Source organism: Electrona antarctica, assembly GCF_951216825.1.
Source record: "Electrona antarctica genome assembly, chromosome: 20".
Taxonomy (NCBI): domain Eukaryota; kingdom Metazoa; phylum Chordata; class Actinopteri; order Myctophiformes; family Myctophidae; genus Electrona; species Electrona antarctica.
Genome location: NC_136801.1, coordinates 36,577,314 through 36,585,239, shown reverse-complemented (window position 1 = coordinate 36,585,239; position 7,926 = coordinate 36,577,314). Strand labels below are relative to the sequence as shown.

At 38.0% G+C, this 7,926-nt stretch overlaps 1 long non-coding RNA gene across 1 annotated transcript; it reads left to right on the top strand.

The window, feature by feature from the left end:
• The first annotated feature begins 3,079 nt into the window (after positions 1–3,079).
• On the top strand, positions 3,080–6,223 carry LOC306912784. Its single transcript, XR_013788443.1, has 3 exons — positions 3,080–3,217; positions 3,771–4,094; positions 4,353–6,223. It is a non-coding gene; the product is annotated as an uncharacterized lncRNA (long non-coding RNA).
• Positions 6,224–7,926: the final 1,703 nt, after the last annotated feature.

The following is a 7,926-nucleotide window of genomic DNA, read 5'->3' as shown; positions in this document are numbered from 1 at the left end:
TGGAGAAGCGCAGCTAGAAATCCGAAAAAAACACGCTCGGTGTGTGGGGACCTTTAGACCTTAATTTAGCCCAGGACACTGAAGGACAGATGAAACCATAGTGGATGGAGAAATAAGATAATGCATGTAGAAACTAGACAATGGATGTAGAAGGAGAATTCTTTCTTTGGTGTAATGGACAGCAGCCACTCAAAATTCAGAAATAGCTACAAAAACAGCTGAAGTACCGGCACTTGAAAGCTGCATTATTCTGAAAGGAAAGAGAAGTACACAACATGGCTGGCTGTTTTTTTTCTCTGTACCATGAAAAGGTCTTTAATACTTTTACTTTTGATACTTAAATACATCTTAACACCAGATACTTTTCTTAAGTAGCCTACATATGATGTGAGCTACCTCTCTGTGTGTGTGTGTGTGTGTGTGTGTGTGTGTGTGTGTGTGTGTGTGTGTGTGTGTGTGTGTGTGTGTGTGTGTGTGTGTGTGTGTGTGTGTGTGTGTGTGTGTGTGTGCAGGGCTGGACAGGGTCAAAAAGGAAATGGAATGGAGAAAAGAAAAGGAATGGATGGAGCGGCCCATTCATTGGGTGGCCCAGGCCTGTACGTCAAGTGGCCAGTACGCCTGAATTTACTTTTACTCTTGAATACTTAAGTACCTTTAATAGCATTTTTCGACTGCGGTCGAGATCATAGATTTCACAATGCCACGCCAGACTTTCCGGTCCTTCATTCCCTCCCCCAGTTCCTGCTTACTGATGCACGTGTCCCTATAGCGATGAGTTTACAACACCATTAACATTTCACAGAGGATAATAATAAGTTCCATGTGATGATAGACCTATTTCTGTAGTTCTGCTGAAACTCATCAGAGTCAAAGTGGTGTAAAATGGTCTCAGTGCATCCATAATGTGATCATTAACAGGTGATCTGTCCAATGCCAGACAACCAGTGACCATTAACACGTTTAATATCTGCATTTGAATGTATTTTCTATAGTGAATGAAGCATCAGCCATCATAGCGTGTTTTAACCTAGTTTGTTCACTATAGCATTTAAAAAATGTTTTTAATAAAGTGCAGCCACAAGCTATTGAAACTAACAATGACTTGACTTGTTTCCCATGAATATAGGATATGAGTATTATAAGAATGACTTATCCTGCTCATGAATGAATACCTTACACTATGGACACATGTTTCTGCACACAGGCCTACACATTAAACAATAGGATTTCACTGTGAATATAGGTATGACAATGACAATATACTAATTTGTTGTCCGGCCTTGACCAGTCCTGTACAGAACCCAGACCACTGTCTTCTATACTACCAAATTGAACTTACATTGCAACTTAATCAAATAAAAAATAAAGGTACAGGGGATGCGGTAGTATACTGTTACTTAGATGTGAAGCCTTGTGTACTATTTAACACTTCTCTCGAATGTCAAGCCTTAAAACACACCAGAGAATTCACACTGGAGAGAAACCCTATGGATGTGATCTGTGTGGACAACACAGACGCTCAAATGTCAAGCCTTAAAACACACCAGAAATTGTGTTTAAAAAAAACAAACAGGCATTTCCTCCTTCATATTACTGTTGATCAATTGTATTATTATCACATTTCACATTATGCAAGCATAATAATGATCTTAGTGAAGTAGGTATGGAGACATGGAAAGACTTCTGTCTAGCACACGTATTTGTATATAGGCCTTATTTATTTTATAGTGATATGTGTGGTGAGCAGTTTTTAAATTAAAACCTGTGAAAGAAATATTGTGATATACTGTAGAAACCATGGGCCTTCTTCTCTTCATGTTACTGGTCAATTATATTATTAACACATCTCACATTGTGAAATAGTAATAATTATGTTAGTGAAATGGGTATGGAGACGTGGGAAGATCTCTGTTACTGAACAAACAATATAGCAATGATTAGTAGAGCTATTTTAACAAAAGATATCCCTTACAAGTTACCGCACCTTTAACATTTCACAAAGGATAATAATAATAATAATACGTTCGGTGTGATAGACCTATTTCTGTAGTTCTGTTGAAACTCAGAGTCAAAGAGGTGTAAAATGGTCTCAGTTCATCCATAATGTGATCATTAACAGGTGATCTGTCCAATCGGTCCGACACGTTAAAATTACCACCGCTGAAGTGCCCTTGAACAAGGCATTGAACCACTACGATGAAATGTTCTATGAGCAGGGCCTGGCTGGAAACAAGTTCTTGAGCTTAGCCCAGATACCCTGGGTAAATATAGTAATCATTTCATTTCTGCACACAGGCCTACACATTGGGATTTCACTGTAAATATAGATAAGTGATTCAATGAGAACAATAGAGCACAATTTGCTACGAGACTTTGAGGATTTGACAATATACTCATTTGTTGTTAGGCCTTGACCAGTCCTGTACAGAAACCCCACCACTGTCTTCTAAAGTCGAAACTAATTGAACTTACATTGCAACTTAATAAAATAAAAAAGTATAAAAGTACAGGGTGTGCGGTAGTATACTTGTTTGTACTTGTACTTGTTTGTACTTGTGTACTATTTATGAAGTCTGTTTGCAATACTTTAGGGGGTGGGTGGCAGTTTGTGTTTTGAAAACAATAGTTTTGGAAAACTGTTTTTCTTGTTGTTTCTTCACCAGAGCTGGTTCTATGTCACTGAAATAATATGGAGCAATCATATAATAATGCCTCTGCTGCATGCAGTAACACTTCATTAATATCCACTTATTCAATATTATTAGACTGTACATATATTATCCAGATAGTCAGTTACTCCATATTGGATATAGATATTCATATATTAAATATGAAGCTTACAAAGCAATCTCACAGTTAGCCGTTTATTTCTAGAATGTTGCATAGAGCATGACCTGGGGGAGGAGTCAGAGAGGGGTGGAGCACATGCAGCAGTTTGTTATGATTGGTGGCTGATGATTCTATTGTTACACACTTTGGCCAATCAGCACCAAGCAGATAGTAGTTCCTGTTGAGTCAAAACTCAGAAATGGACAAAATCTGGTCAGCATGACATCTCACACCTCAGAAACTTCATCTCCCAGAATGCAGCAGCAAGATGGCTGCTCGTTACCTGATTAGGAGCACCTTAAAAGGAATGGAGCTTCAGTCATTCAAACAAACACCAGATGCAAACAGCAAAGACAACTCTTGGGTTCTACCTCCAAAGACGCCAATGGTTGGTGATATTGTATTGTATTGTTTTATTTACTTATGTATGTACTGTTTGATGTGGTTAAATATGGCTAATTGTGTTTAGTAGCTTCAACTGCTTCAGTCTGAAGTGGGGAAGGAACACATTAACTTGCTTGAGAGTTGGATTTCATTTATGTTTAATAGTATCTCTTTACAAAATAAGACCAAGTTAGAAATGATTAAGAATTTAAAAGACTACTAAAATATGGACAATTCATGTTAAAGGTTTAAAATGCCTTGTTCAATTAGAGCTGATCTACAAGCTTAAGTTCAGCTATTTTCTTTAACTACTTATTCAATTTAAAATGCTAGATGTTTAAAGGTGAAGTAATTTGAAATGTTAATTAATTTAAATTTAAAAGACATTTAATTTAGGCATTCATTGTTTAAGAACACTAATTGTTTAAAGACATTTGATTATTTAAGAATATTTAATGTTTAAAATCAAGAATGGTTAAAAAGAACCTGTTGGTTTGAAAGGATTATCATTTGTTGTTTGGCAATGTTGTTAATCTTTTGTTTCTTTGTGTTCGAAGGTTTTCAACCTAACTGAAATGACCAGCCAATCACCAATGAAGCCAACACTGAGCGTAAAAGTTGGAAAATAAAAAATCATTGGATTGAGTTGGAAATTGGAGTTGCGTCCTTGTATGTCCTTTGGAGTGGAACAGAGTTGAACTTTACAGTTCCACCTCAGGCTCTCTGGTATAAGAAGAGTTTGTAGTTGTCCGTTCAGGATATCAATACTTTCTGATCTCATCTGACTGTGGACTCCAGGCTTGAAGTGAAGATGGACTCTCTCAACGCCACCTCAAATGATTCTGCTCAACAGGGAGGACCCAATGATCACCAAGACCTCTGTAAGTTACTTACTGTGTCTATATGGATATACAGTATGCCATAAGGATGTTTTTTTTTAATCTAGTCATTTGTTTGTTTTGATTTATTTTAGCATTGACTACCAGTTTTGTGTCTTTTCTAGAATATAAAACGATTGTGGAATCGAAATATAAATGGATGCTAAATTGATAATTGGGTACATTAACTCTACACTAGTTTTTGCTATTTTAAGTCCAGGAAGGCCTCTAAACATCATTTCCTTTTTCTTTCCAATTCAGTGTTGCATCAGTCTGGCTTCCCTGTTCTACCAGAGGTGAATGAACAAAGAAGCTTGGCTAAGCAAAAATGCCACTGCTGTGATCAGTGTGGAAAACGCTTCCCTACAATGTCTAGACTTAAAATACACCAGAGAATTCACACTGGAGAGAAACCCTATGGATGTGATCAGTGTGGACAACACTTCTCTCAAACATCCAGCCTTAAAAGCCACCAGATAATTCACACTGGAGAGAAACCCTATGGATGTGATCATTGTGGACAACACTTCTCTGACAAGTCCAACCTGAAAAGCCACCAGAGAATTCATACTGGAGAGAAACCCTATGGATGTGATCAGTGTGGTCACCGCTTCTCTGAAATGTTCAAACTTAAAACACACCAGATAATTCACACTGGAGAGAAACCCTATGGATGTGATCAGTGTGGACAACACTTCCCTACAATGGGAAATCTTAAATCACACCAGAGGATTCACACTGGAGAAAAACCCTATGGATGTGATCAGTGTGGTCACCACTTCTCTCAAATGGCACACCTTAAAGCCCACCAGAGAATTCACACCGGAGAGAAACCCTATGGATGTGATCAGTGTGGTCACCGCTTCTCTCAAATGACGCACCTTAAACGCCACCAGAGAATTCACACTGGAGAGAAACCCTATGGATGTGATCAGTGTGGACAACATTTCTCTGAAATGTCCAGCCTTAAAAGCCACCAGAGAATTCACACAGGAGAGAAACCCTATGGATGTGATCAGTGTGGTCACCGCTACTCTGCAATGTCCAGCCTTAAAAGCCACCAGAGAATTCACACAGGAGAGAAACCCTATGGATGTGATCAGTGTGGGCAACACTTCTCTCAAATAGAAAACCTTAAAAGACACCAGAGAATTCACACAGGAGAGAAACCCTATGGATGTGATCAGTGTGGGCAACACTTCTCTCAAATGGCACACCTTAAAGGCCACCAGAGAATTCACACCGGCGAGAACCCCTATGGATGTGATCAGTGTGGACAACACTTCTCTGACAAGTCCAGCCTTAAAAGCCACCAGAGAATTCACACAGGAGAGAAACCCTATGGATGTGATCAGTGTGGTCACCGCTTCTCTGAAATGTCCAGCCTTAAAAGCCACCAGAGAATTCACACAGGAGAGAAACCCTATGGATGTGATCAGTGTGGGCAACACTTCTCTCAAATAGAAAACCTTAAAAGACACCATAGAATTCACACAGGAGAGAAACCCTATGGATGTGATCAGTGTGGGCAACACTTCTCTCAAATGGAAAACCTTAAAAGACACCATAGAATTCACACAGGAGAGAAACCCTATGGATGTGATCAGTGTGGTCACCGCTTCTCTGAAATGTCCAGCCTTAAAAGACACCAGAGAATTCACACTGGAGAGAAACCCAAATGATCGTGATGTGTGTGTGTGGAAAAGCCTTTGGTGTATATATATTTTTTTGTGACCATACAGCTGTATGTATAGATCGATTTTGTTTAACTTGTTAATGGATTTTCTTATTGGACATTTTTCAAGACATTTTAAATTAGACACATTGTCTGTGACAGGGAAGAAATGAGTGCACATAATCACATTTGACACTTTGACATCACAAGATGTATTATCTCTCTTTCCTACTCAGATCATGTTCTCAAATGGCCAATTATCTGGTTACCATTTCAGATTTGTCTCCATTCCAATTGAGAGAGAGAGAAATTGGCACACATTTATGAATATAGGCCTAATGTATTTTATAGTGATATGTGGTAAGCACATGTGAGCATTTTTTTATCAACCATTATATACACAGAGTATATGTTGGGGTCCGATACGGTCCTATAACAAATAACACTTTTTTTTTTTTAATTAAAACCTGTGAACGAAATAGTGTGTCATAAGTTCTTAAATTCACAGTACTTCTCTTCATAGTACTGGTCAATTTTATTAACACATTTCACATGAAATAGTAATAATTATGTTAGTGAAATGGGTATGGAGACGTGGGAAGACCTCTGTTACTGCACAAACAATATAGCAATGATTAGTAGAGCTATTTTAACAAAACATATCCCTTACACAAGTTAAATCACCTTTAACATTTTACAATGGATAATAATAAGTTCTGTGTGATAAGCCTATTTCTGTAGTTCTGTTGCAACTCAGAGTCAAAGAGGTGTAAAATGGTCTCAGTTCATCCATAATGTGATCATTAACAGGTGATCTGTCCAATTCCAGACAACCAGTGACCATTAACACGTTTAATCTCTGCATTTGAATATAGTCTATAGTGGATGAATCAGCCATCATCATTTAGCCTGTTTACATTTTAACCTGGGGAAAGAATGTGTGCTTTGTTCATTATTTAGCATTTGAAAAAACAATGAATGAATGAATAAAAGTGCAGTCACCTATTGAAACTAATCCCACACACCTGAGTGCTCCCCATTCCCTCAGAGCAACACAACCTGAACAATGACTTAAAGTTGTCCAGGTTTACACAATACAGTTGTTGCTGTTATTGTGTCTGTTGTTAATAACAATGTAATGATGGATATAAGATATAATTATTATACGGATAATGACTTATCCTGTCTGTGACAGGGAAGAAATGAGTGCACATAATCACATTTTGTACATACATGTGTACAAGGATGAAAAAACTCAGTTTTCTACAGGTACTTCTGGTCTGCTTTGAGGCAGGATTCCAGAGAAGAAGGGAAGATATAACCTCATTGTCAGCTCTGCAGCAGTGGCCGGCAAACTGTGTTCTTCTTGATCAGACTAGTGAATTAATACGGGGAAGGTTGCCGTATATTAGATTAGTCGATGGGTAGTGTCACGTTACCAGACTGTTGACTCTCGCAATTTCCAAATGCTTTCATCATACAGTCTGGAGCCACGGAAGAGCTGTCATCAGAAAATATAAAGCGGAAGCGTTTCGTCTTTCGCTCAAATTGATCTGTTGCGCAAATTTATCCAAATATAAATAGAAATCATCTAAGCATATATAGCTTGTTGCTTAGCAGAAAAGGAAATAAGCTCTAAAGATATTTTAAAATATATTTTCGTGAACGGAAATGGCAGCTTCCTTACTCAGATTTCGGGAGCTGTAGTTCCAGACTCTATATAACATGGCCTTCTTCAACTTTAATCTAGATGTCAATGTTTCTGTGTCACTTATAAAGGGGACCTGGGTGCGTTGCACTAAACGGTCCGGGTGCACGACATACATCATTACATCAATAAATTAGTCATGTTCTACAAGTTATTTCTATTAGGAGAGTAGTATCAAAACAAGAAAATAATAAAATAAAACAAAACATATACAACACAATAACCATATACCATATGGTTATTGTGTTGTATATTTTTCCGTCTGTCTGTTGTAAAACCTGCTGGGGAAAACTGAAATAAAAGAAGAATCCTAACGGATAACGTGAGTGCTGGTATTTATTCCTTCAGCGTATACCTTCCAGAACCGTGCACCCGTTACATCACTACATGGAACTATTCAACTGAGTGCTTGCTCTCATCTTCTTCTTGGCAGTGCATAAGACACTACTACA